Here is an 11886-nt window from a genome sequence, read left to right on the forward strand (position 1 = left end):
GTTCTCTATACGTCCCTTTTTTCTTTGCCTAAATATTTTCAAGAATTTTTTTTGTAGTCTGTATGGTCAGCTTTTATCTAATAAATCTTAATGAACCTCTTAAATGTTTCCCAAAACTTCTCGTCTACATTGGTAGTTACATTGGCTTTATTTTAATTTTTCCTTCCTACTGAAGTCTTTCTTTTCTTTCCTTTTTTTAATATGAGAATGCAGATTTTCCTTGTAGGACTCTGCAATGTCCGCCAGAAACAAAATATTAGTTGTTTTAAAATTGTCATGTTACTATTCTCTGCTTACTAGGGCAATCACATGGCTTAAATTATTCAGAAGATTACTCAGCAATTCAGTTAGAAACAGTGATTGGTCAGTGTTCTTCTTTTATATCTAATGCAATCTGGTTCTAATATGTTGTTTCAAAAACATCCCAGTTCCAAGGAGAATTCTTACCTTGCAGGATTCCAACTCACTCAACAAAAACAACTTTAGGAACATCATCTGAATTGGCATTACCATGTCAATCTTCCCACAAGGCAAAGACTATTGTGTGATTTAGCTACTCACCTGTTTTGGAAGATTTCCAGCTTTATTTTTCTTGTTTCTTTTAAGTGGCTTGTTTTAACAAAATCACCCACAGATTTGAAAAGAAAAGACAAAATGAATGGCAAATTTATGGGAAATCTGGGCTTGACCTAGTGTGGTGGAGAATTTGTTACTATTCTGACCAGAGTGGACTTGAGAGTTTGGAGTTCTTTAAGGAGACATTTCAGCAAAAGTACAATTGAAATGATTAGTGCAGTCATTTGAAAACAATCAACATTTTTTTTAGCTTACCTTGTGTCTTTGCGGATTTACCTATTCATGCACATGGGTAAAGTCAGGTTGACAGACTTGTCAAACTGTGAAAGGCATGTGGTTTAAGGCTTTTTAATGCTTGATGAGGCAGAAACTACGTGAACAAATTCATTCTTGGGATTCGTAAATAAATGCATTAAATGCCTTGACTATTTAATTCACTTGTTCCTAATAATATTTGTTGACATGGAAGATAATAAAGTGTAATGACTCCTAACCTCTTAATGGGAATAATTCTTAACAGCTGTCATTAATATGGAAAGTTTTAGAAAAAGGTTGGGTTTCAGCAGCTAATAATAAATGTGCTGTCCTCTTGAGAAAAAAAATAATAATAATAACCTAGCGTTTGTGTACTCCTTAGAAGCTCTACTTTTAGACTTTCGTGGACTATCTTTTGCTTATCACGTCTACTCTAGACTCCTTAGTATCAGGATGTTAACTGTGAAGACAACCACAAAATGCGATAAAGGAGTTGTATCTGAGAAAGTATCTATAAAATTCAAAACACTTAAATGCACCAAATGACTGTCTCCGAATTAATGAATCCAACAACAGAACAAGTTGTCTTTCCAATCTGATTTTCTAACAACAACTCCATTAAGGAATTCAGCAATTGTAAAAGAATATAGCATTTGTCTACATAGAAAAACATAACTGTGGTTGTAGAAGCCAGTAACTGGATTTTCCTCTGTATCAGTGTAACTTCATAGCAAAGATAATATATTTATTATTATTCAGTTAAAACTGGGAGAACTAGAACCTCTGTCACACTTATTTGTTCAATAGTAGCATGAGGCCGCAGTGTAGTTGACTTTTTGATGCTCTTGGTGGCAGAGCTTTTGGAGAAACTTGATCTGGATGGGGAATAAAATCTAAGAATGAAGGAATCATTTGACTTGGGTTTCTCTGAGTCCCTGCTGTGTCCTAAAACTCTCTGAATTGCCAGAAAAAGAGTACATGACTTTGAGTGTATTTAATTTTTGTTTGATTTCTTTAAAAATTGGAAATCTGAACAGATGATAAATCTCTAATTAATCAAATGATTGGTTAGCGTGGAGAACTGCTTTTGAATCTTGATGGATGACAGAGAATCTCTCTTTGTGCTCTTGTTGTTCTGCCGTGGATCTCCTTCCACAGGCACTTCTCTGTACTTTTCTGTGTAGTAACATTTACAGTGTTTATTCAGTTGTTTTGCTGGAAGGGCTTCTCTCTTCCCTTTTTTCAGTGTGAGGAATTGTTGACCTTTTGTGTACACAGCATTTAATGAGGTCCCCTTGCAGCTAAATGAACTGAACACTGGTCATTCAGGTGATTGGGAAAAAGGCTGTGCAGCCAAACTGTATGACTCAGGCCCCAAAGAAACTTGTCCTCTGAAGGAATTGGAATTAGTCCCATGTAATTTGCAATGTCCTTAAATCTGGGCCTTCCATTCTGCGTTGTGTCAAAGTGCACCAACTCTTAATAGTCCCTGAGATGGCAGAGATGATTATATCTTAGATAAATCCTTTATAAATTATTTGGGTAGGTAAAGAGAAATAAAGAAAAAAAAAGCCAACATATTTTGTTCATAGCCTTTGAAATCCATATCCAGAAAGTAGTCTTTAAAATCTGTATTTTTTTTTATTGCAATATCATAAATGTCTCTGAGTTCCATATTACTCTGAAAGTACCAATCTGTTATAATGTTACATATTATCACAAGGATTCAGAAATACTCAGGTCAAATTATGGTTGCTAAAACTACCTCCACAGAAAGTTCTTGGGTATTAACTTAGAAAGAAATTTGTTCTTTTTCTTATTTTCAGAATTAGAAATGTATTCCACTGTGTCTTATCCAAGGGAAAGAAAGAGGGTCTCTATTTTTAAAATAGAGCACTCCTTGTATCTTATCATATTTATCTAAATAGATGGGTATAGTGGTTTTAGAGCTTCACACCTTTCCAGAAAGCATGAGAACTAAATTGTGCCTGTCTTTTTGAGAACATTTATTTTTCAAGTCATGTTCTAACTAGGATGCCATTATGGACATTAAATACACCAAAAACCTTGGCTGATCAGAGTCATACCGATCTTACTTTATTTATTAAAGATTTACAAAATGCTGAACACTCGCCAGTTCTTAAACCATGCAATCAGGATTAAAGAAGACATGGTTCCTTTCCTTAAAGAGCTTATAGTGGAGAGTAAAATCAGCCAATAGTGAGAACAAAGTACTATGAGTGGTGATAACATAAGGACCACAGAAAAGGGCCATCATACCCCCTTGGTGAGAGTTGAGAAGAGAATGTCAAAAAAGGCTCATTGAATGAAATGATACCTAAGGGCAAATAGAAGATGCTTAACAAAAGAGTGGAGCATAGCAAAAGTTTACCAAGTAAAAGGAAGAGCATATGGAAAGAACTACATGCTAGAGAATATATAGAAAAATACAGTTGTTCAGCAAGATGGGAGAGTGAGCTGCCTTAAGGCAAGCAGGTTGTTTCATTAACTAAATAATTTTGACCCTATTCTAGGAGCAATGAGAGGTTCCTGACAGATTTTAGGGTTCTTTAATAAAACGTGTGTCCTAGATCACTCTATTTAGAATGGATGGAGGCAAGCAGGATTGGAGGCAACAAGACCATTAAAAGGCAAGAGATGATGGTGGTCTAGATTGGGACAGAATTAGATTGAATGTGAGGGGACAGCTAAGTAGGATGCCTAGGTGTGGGCTAGGTTATCTGGATTGAATTGCAGGGCCAGACTCCTTTTGGAAATGTGATAGTCATGAGTTTTGAGTTTGAAGTTTTCATTTGGATTTTCAATATATTGCATAATTTTCCTTAGGGAAAAAGCATTAGTAAAGAGGTTGTACCCAGTTAGATGATGCTTGCTTGAGAGAGACAGCATGTGCACGTGTGTGTGTGTGTGTGTGTGTGTGTGTGTGTGTGTGTCTTAGTTGCAGACAATAATCCCAGGGCATACATGCTTTAGGCAGAAGACAGATGAGCACAGACCCAAAACACAGATGGTGAGGAAACTGTCTAGTAGGAGCTAGCTGCTGAAAGTTGAGGACCAGACGGTGAAGATGAGGGGCAAAGCACACAGCTGTGAGGATAGGACTGAGCTCTCCGGTGGCTTCTTTCATTCCTCAGCAACTTTAGCTGCACTTCCCAGGCAAAAAGTCCAAGGAGAGGCTGGTAAATGTCCATGGTTTTAGCCCAACCACTGAAAGGCCGGAGATGTAAGTGTTGCCATCTATTGATAAAATAATCTACCCCACATTAAGTGTTTCATGCATGCTTATTAGTAGTAATAGAGTGTCATAAAGACTTCTTGGACGGGAAAGTACCTAAGTAAAATCTTGGAGGGCAAGTGAAAAAGTTGCTAAGATTGAGGAAGCAGGTATTCCAGGTAGAGAAACATGTTAAAGAGCCACATTCCAAATGATAAAAGAATTCTCCCTATATGCCTAGAAATTATTTAAGTACAGGTTTAAGACATCACAAACAAAATAGGCCTTCAGAAACGAATTCTAATTTGTACAAAGTTATTGGGCAAAATCAAAGTTACTAATACATTTGTAAAAGATCATAGACATAATCTAAACCAGTGGTTCCCAGGAACAGTCTAGTGCAGTGAAGAGAGGCAGGTTCTGGAGGTGGACTGGCTCAGCAGGAACTCTAGCTCCCCACTTACTGGATGTATACCCTCAGGCAAGTTTCTTAACATCTCTGGGCTTAGATTTCCTTGGCTCTAAAAGCAAGATAGCAGCAGTGCGGAGCTCACTTGGCAACTGCTCTCTACACATGAGTCACTATTGTTATGTTTTTATTATTCCTAAATTCTCATCCAGGGATCAATTGGTTTAGGATCACTAAGAGAGGTTTTGTAAAATTGTTTTTGATTCTCCAACCACAGAATTTTTGGTTCAATAGAACAGAGGTAAAACACAGAAACATGAACTTTTAAAATGCTTGGGCTAGTCTGGGATCTAGGGCGCATTGTAAGCGAAGAAAGTTGGCCCAGAAGAGATTAAGTTACTTATCTGAGGTGACATAGGAAATAGAGACAGAGACAGAGACAGGTTCAAGAACAAAGTGCACTCACTGTTAGTTCTGGCTTTCTCATCTCCTTCCCCATCCTCATCTTTCTAAGCTTTGGGGAGATATTTTCAGTTAAACAAAATCATTATGTATGGAACATACAGACTGTGTTAAAGGAGCCATAGTAAAAAAGAAATCAATATCTACCCATTGGAAAAATATGAAGCTAGAGGGAGTTTAATCCCAGGTGGTAGAAATGTAGGTGTATGTAAAATATGGTATAATTGTATAAGAAGACGCTCCTGAAGTGCATAGTAAGCCTAGGCTGACTGGATAAATGTTAGTCATAATGCTAAGTGAGGTATGGTAAGAACATATTGCTCTCTGATAAATACCCAATATGAAGGTGTTTTTCAATTAGAAATTCCTAACTAGAAATTGTCAGGCTACCTATGCCTGTTATAATTTTTATTCCAAAAACCATTTATAAAACAGAGCATGAATTTGGTTTAGATTTTTATTTTATACATAAACTATGTTTATAAATACATATACATGTATAACTATCTCCATCTATTTATCTGTCTGTATGTCTCTATCTATCTATCTATCTATCATCTATCACAACAAAAGTTAAAAGAAAATATTAAGAAGTTCCCCTCCCCCTTATTATTTTGTTCCTTTCTTGAGGGGAAGTTCTTTGCTTTCCAAGGGGATCTGATTTCGAGCAATGCTTTTAACAAAGTTTCTGTTTATATTTTTTCTGAATAAAATGATAAGTACACATTACATACTACTTTTGTTCAATATATATGAAACTATTTGAATAACTCTTCCTAAGAAATATTTCTGGCTTAGAATGGGCCTCTAGTTTCTGGCACATGGTAGAAACTTACTGCATGGTACTTGGGTGAGTGGGTAAATGAATGAATAATCCAGTGAGTCAACCGAGATTATCCGAGGGAAGGCTAGCACTAAGAACTAGGATTGGAGAAGGTAGTTCTGAGAACCTAAGTTGAAGGCATATATGAAGCACCTCCTCCAAGGTCCTTCACTTCCACAGAACATATATCTGTGCTCAAGGACCACATTCCCAAGAGAGAGCCCCTGATGCCCTCCCCAAGGTGACCACTTCGAATAATAGTCCCATCAAGATTATATCCAATGGGGGTGAGGAGGTTTCCTAAAACACAGTTGGTTTGCTTCTCAGAAGAAAGGAGATGGATGCTGGGAAGGCAGAAACCACGGAGGTCCAATACATCAGTGAGGAGAAAACCTTCCTTTTAAGCTCAAACAAACAACATCAAATTACCAAAGTAAAGAAACGTTAAGATATTGCTTTCTTTACAGTCAATTTTTAAGCAAATTTGGAAATGTAAGATATCCACACAAGATTAGTTTATTAGTCCATTCTCACATTGCTGTAAAGAAACACCTGAGACTGAGCAATTAATAAATATAAAAGGTTTAATTGGCTCATAGTTTCACAGGCTGTACAGGAAGCATGATGCTGGCATCTGCTTGGCTTCTGGAGAGGCTTCAGAAAACTTACAATCGTGGTGTAAGACAAAGGCAGAATGAGGTGTCTCACAGGGCAGGAACAGGAGCAAGGGAGTGGGGCAGGGCAGGTGCTACACCCTTTTAAACAACCAGATCTCATGAGAACTATCATGAGAACAGCACCAAGGGGATGGTGCTGAACCATTCAGGAGACATCCACTCCCATGATCCAGTCACCTCCCACCAGCCCTATCTCCAACACTGGGGATTACAATTCAACATGAGATTTGGGTGGGGACACAGATACAAACCATATCAATTAGTAAAGGCTGACCGACAGATAGCATGGAAAAAATAGAAGTCCTAGTCTCCTCTTGTATGGATCCTGAGAAGACATGCTCTGTCAGTTCTATTCACAATAGACTCTGGGTTCTAAGAAGGGCATGGTAGACTGGAGAGCATCTCGGGAGAAAGGTCAAAACAGTGAAGTGCCAAGAAAATGTCTTACTTGGTAAATTTTTGAAAAGACCAGGATAAGAACAGACATTAAAACTTGGATGGGAGAAGTATCTGATCTATCCAGGAAGCTGGTCAAAGACTAGTGCCTCAAAGTCAGAAGAAAGCAGCTTTAACCCATCTTTTAGGAACATGGACTTCACCGTGAGATCAACCCATAACAAATCCCAGCTTTTCCACTGGCTGGCTATACAACCTGGGACAAACCACATAATCTCTCCGAGTCCCAACTCTTTTCTCTAAAATAAAGATTATTATAGCACCTATCTTAGTACATCTCCATGAAGATTCTATGAGCCAGTGGTTATAAAGCCCCAAGTTCTATGCGAGGCATAGGATTAGTATTTCAATGTATGGCAGTTTTTTTTAATTAATTACTTTTTGAAGTAGTCCGTTTCCAGTCACGGGAATGTTAAGCAGAGATTGGATGTTTCCTGCCATCAGAGACTCAATAAAAGGGAAATATGCATCTGACCAGGGTTACATTTGATAAAGCCTGAGATCTTCATGACCCTTTTGATAGAGAAATAGGACTGTGAATCATAAAAAGCCTAGTAGCAAAACTTAATTCTAATTAGGAATTTAAGATTTTAAAAATTATATGGGTTATGGTCCATGAGAAGAAAAGAAAAGCCTTCTAAAATTCCCTATATACATTATCATATTTACCGATAATTCTGGAAACAAGAAGAATTCAGCACAGGATGTCAAAATCTCATCAGTTTTACCAATTCCTCAGGATTAGTTACCATGGAATGGGAAAGTTAATCTATGAAGGATGCAACTAATAATTTTGAAACTTGAAGACCTGTTTTTCAGAGACATTTACAAGGTGGATGTGATACGTGTTAATTGCCATTATCCCTAATTATAGATTATATAAAGGTCCTATCTGAATCCAGGGAGATGTTGTGATTTGCTGTGTTCAACTTTGCAGGTAAATGAAGGCTTGATTGTAGCCCTGTCTTGGTACCACTTAAGGTGGATGGCTCTTGTGTTTGTTAGATGCCTCTCAGTGTAAGTTTGAGACAGAGCAGGGACTCCTATTAGTGGCCTGCAGGCCCCTGAAAGCAGGAATATCAAGGAAAATCTTGGGCTCCTTAAAGGGAAATTCCACACACCTAGTTATCCCTGAGGAGCAAAGGATCAATCTAATATGCAAGAAGGTAATGACAGCTAAAAATGATAGCCCAGGAAGCTAGAGTCACACCATGTTTGGTTCCCTGTAGAAACTAAAGTTAACATCTTAACATATATTCCTGAGTTGTTTTTCAGAAGCCTAGATCCCCACCAAATGGATGTGCCGGCACAAAGACCTCAGATAAGAGGGAACTGAGAACTGAACTCTGTTTGTAATAAATTTCTATCTGAGGATCCTGGAGAAAGTTACACTCATGGGCCGAACGTTAGCATTCCTTTCTGCTGACCCTAAATTTTTAGACAAATCTCAGTTTCCTTAACCAATCACAAATAAGAGGGTTTTTAAATCTACTTATAACCTGTAAGTACACCTGCCTCAAGACATCCCACCTTTTTAGGACAAACCAATGTATAATCTCCATGTATTGATTTACTGTTTTGCCTGTAATTTGTGCTTTCTTGAAGTTGCCCCCACCTTTAAAATTCCTTGCTTGTAAGCCATGAAGGAGGTCTGGTGTTAAGTGCTAGTTGGCCAGTCAGTCCCTTTACTTGGTGTCCTGTAAATAAATACCCTCCTTTCAGTGTGGATATTTGGCTTTACTTCGCCGGGTGAGTAGGCCTCAGTTCAGTTCAGTAAAAAGTTGATATTGGGACCCTCATTCTAAGAAAAGGTTGAACAGTTAGGGTGGGTTTTTGATACAACTTTTAAACAGAGAAATAGCCTGAAAAATCAGGCTGCAGGCACAGATAAGGAGACTTGCACAAATCTCTGGCCCACTCAAATAAAGAAACAAGGCCTAACATAAAAATGCCTTTGTCGTTTGTGCCTAAGACATGCCCCCAGCTACACTGATAAAAAAACAAAACCTTACATAGAAACACCTTTGTCCTTTGTATAACCAGCGGGTTTCCAGGAAATAGTCTCTTCTTTTGTGGTCATGTACACAGTGGGCTCAGGCAGGTTCCAGTGGGGACTTTCCTTTCCTTTTTTGAACACGCTTTGAACTGTAAGCCAAGTCTCTATAAATCATCACTTCTGCCAAGGTCCCGAGCCACAGTAACAATTCACTCCCAGAGGGCCAGGACATCAGAATTGAAGTTAAAGAGCCTCTTTCCTTGGTGTCTTTTTCTTTTTCTTCTTTTCTTTTTTCCCTTCTCTCCCTTCTACTTCCCCTGCCCCTCCCCTCCCCTCCCTTCTTTCCTTTTTTTTTTTTTTTCTTTCTTTCTTCCTTTTTCTTTTTCTTTTCTTTTTCCTTTTTTTTTTTTTTTTTTGAGACAGGGTCTGGCTCTGTCATCCAGGCTGGAGTGCAGTGGCACCATCTCAGCTCAGTGCAACCTCCACCTCCTGGGCTAAGCGGTCCTTCTATCTCAGCTTCCCCAGTAGCTGGGACTACAGGCGTGCACCACCACCCCCAGCAAATTTTTGTATTTTTTGTAGAGATGCAGTTTTGCTATATTCTCCAGGCTGGTGTCAAACTTCTGAGCTCAAGTGATCTGCCTTGGCCTCCCAAATAGCTGGGATTACAGGCGTGAGACACCGAGCCCAGCCTCCTTTTGTTTCTTTATGAAATATTTTAAATGGTCACAAAATTACCTGGAGTAATAAACTCCTAGGTATCCGTCACCCAGATTTAATGTTTTATCGTATTTGCTTAATGTCACCCTCTGTTTATTTTTTTAAATAAATAAAATGGTATAGATAGAGTCACGGCCCACTTCGAAGAGCACTTTCTGGTAACCCTAACCAGATATCAGGAGCAAAAATGGTGAAAAGTATAGCTCCTTTAACACTGACTGTTGAATTTCAATGGAAAAATCAAAATACACATTTTAGAGTACATCCTGTATATGTTTGATACTATGTCAAATATTTTCACATACATTCAATAGTGTGCTGGTAAACTGGCTTTCAGAGGGGGGGAAAAAAAGCCCTGATTTGTAGTGTTTGCTGATTTATGTGGTGTATAAACACACCCACTGTGGCTACTCTTGAGCTACCAACCATTTAACAACTGGCTTGTGAAAATCCTGAATATTTCACAATGTGCATTTGTAAGCCAGTATGGAGCTGGCTCCAGGAGACAACTCCAAGTATTCATTCATTCAGTAGATATTTATGGGGAATTATTTATGTGCTGTAAATGTTGGTAAAATAGCCATCAAGTAGGCTCTGTAGTCTTAAGAGATTTAGGTGTTACTGTCCTCATTTATGGATGTGGAAACTGAGCAGCTGATAAGTTAAGTCATGCAGAGGAGGCTGTTGATATCACACCCATATCCCCTTGGAATTTACCACCCCCAGGCATCCCAGCCTAACTTCCATATGCTTGCGTCTGGGACTCTCCCTTCAGCTCTCTATGCCCACCAGGACTTGCTGTGCCTATTAATAGCTTGCTTTGTTAGATAGGCTGGGGAATTAGCATGCCCTGGGAGCCAATGGGAGTTAGTGGGTAGATGTTTCATCTTGTTCACTCGTCAAATGAGATAACCCTGAAGTGCATGTCTCACATAGGGTTTTCCAACAGGATTAACCTCACAGAATTAAGTTCCTTTCGAGGGTAACTGATTTGAAAAACACACCTTTTACTAACTGTCATCCCTTTCTCTCTTCCTGTTCCCTTACCTGTATTTCCAGTAATTGCATTAAAAAAAACACACACTACTTGCACTGGAATACTGGCTTTGGGGTCTGCGCCTGGGAGAACCCACATTAAGCCAGGATCTAGTTTGGTCAGATTCCAGAGCTCTGTTTGCTTTTTTCACCAACTACCCTGCTTCCTTAACGTTCATACTTTGCCCTAATGTTTCCGGTCCCACTGCTAAATGCCACCATTTGGTGGGGCAGGGGATGGAGGGTATAGCTGGAGGGTGGTATGAAGACAGGTCTAGGGCAACGTCCCTCCTCTCATGGGGATTCCTGATCCATCCCAGGGGAAGAATCAGAGTTAGGGTGTGCAGGACACTCCAGCCACATGCCAAATTATTACTAGTCCAAGCATTTCGGCTGAATCTGGCCTTCCTGTCCATTGGATTGAGCTGGTCTGAAAAATCAAGCAGGGTGATTAGACATAATTGACTTCTTACCTGTAAACCTAGAAACCAACGGTAACTCAGTGAGGCTGGCGTGTTCTCACCCCTATCATCACCCTGACCCTCTTTTCTCCCTCTCAGCATCACTTGGCAATCCAGAGACCAAAGTTCCTCCTAAACAGAAGGCTTCCCAAGCCTAACAGCCCTTTCCTAAGTTTTACTGTTCCAAAGCTGCTTTGCCTGTCGTATGTTCTTGAAGCAGGGCCTACCTCTCCCCTATGACACTTTTTAGTCTTTTAATTTTCTCTTATTTCTGTGCCCTCCAACAGACAGAAAGTCCAGGAGGGAGAATCTATATCTGTCTGTTTTACCTCTTCAGAGATCTTTAACATCTGACCTGGAGTCTGGTACTTAATGAATGCTTAATAAATACTTCTTGAATAAATACGTAGAACAGAAAAGAAGTGAAGAATAGCTTTGCTTGTTCCTGTGTTCAGGGTGAACCCCAAATGCTGACTCCACTCATGTTCTTGGTCTTTATGTCTCCCTGTGATGTCCTGCCCTTGGTGCTCATTGAACATCAAAGAGCATCGGCCTAGCATGCTGTGTCAGAGAGGGGATTCTGGAGTCAAAATGCCTGGTTCAAATTCCAGCTATGCCATTCATGAGCTGTGTGACCTTGGGTGCTGAATCTCTCTGTTCCTCAACTTCCTCATTTGCCAAATAAGGAAAAGAGTGCCTAACTCAAAGTGTGGTTTTGAAGAGTAAAAGTTTTAATGTAAGCAAAGTGCTTACAGCAGACACTGGCACATAGCACAGGTTA

This window comes from Chlorocebus sabaeus, chromosome 22 (assembly GCF_047675955.1).
Source record: "Chlorocebus sabaeus isolate Y175 chromosome 22, mChlSab1.0.hap1, whole genome shotgun sequence".
NCBI classification, from domain to species: Eukaryota; Metazoa; Chordata; class Mammalia; order Primates; family Cercopithecidae; genus Chlorocebus; species Chlorocebus sabaeus.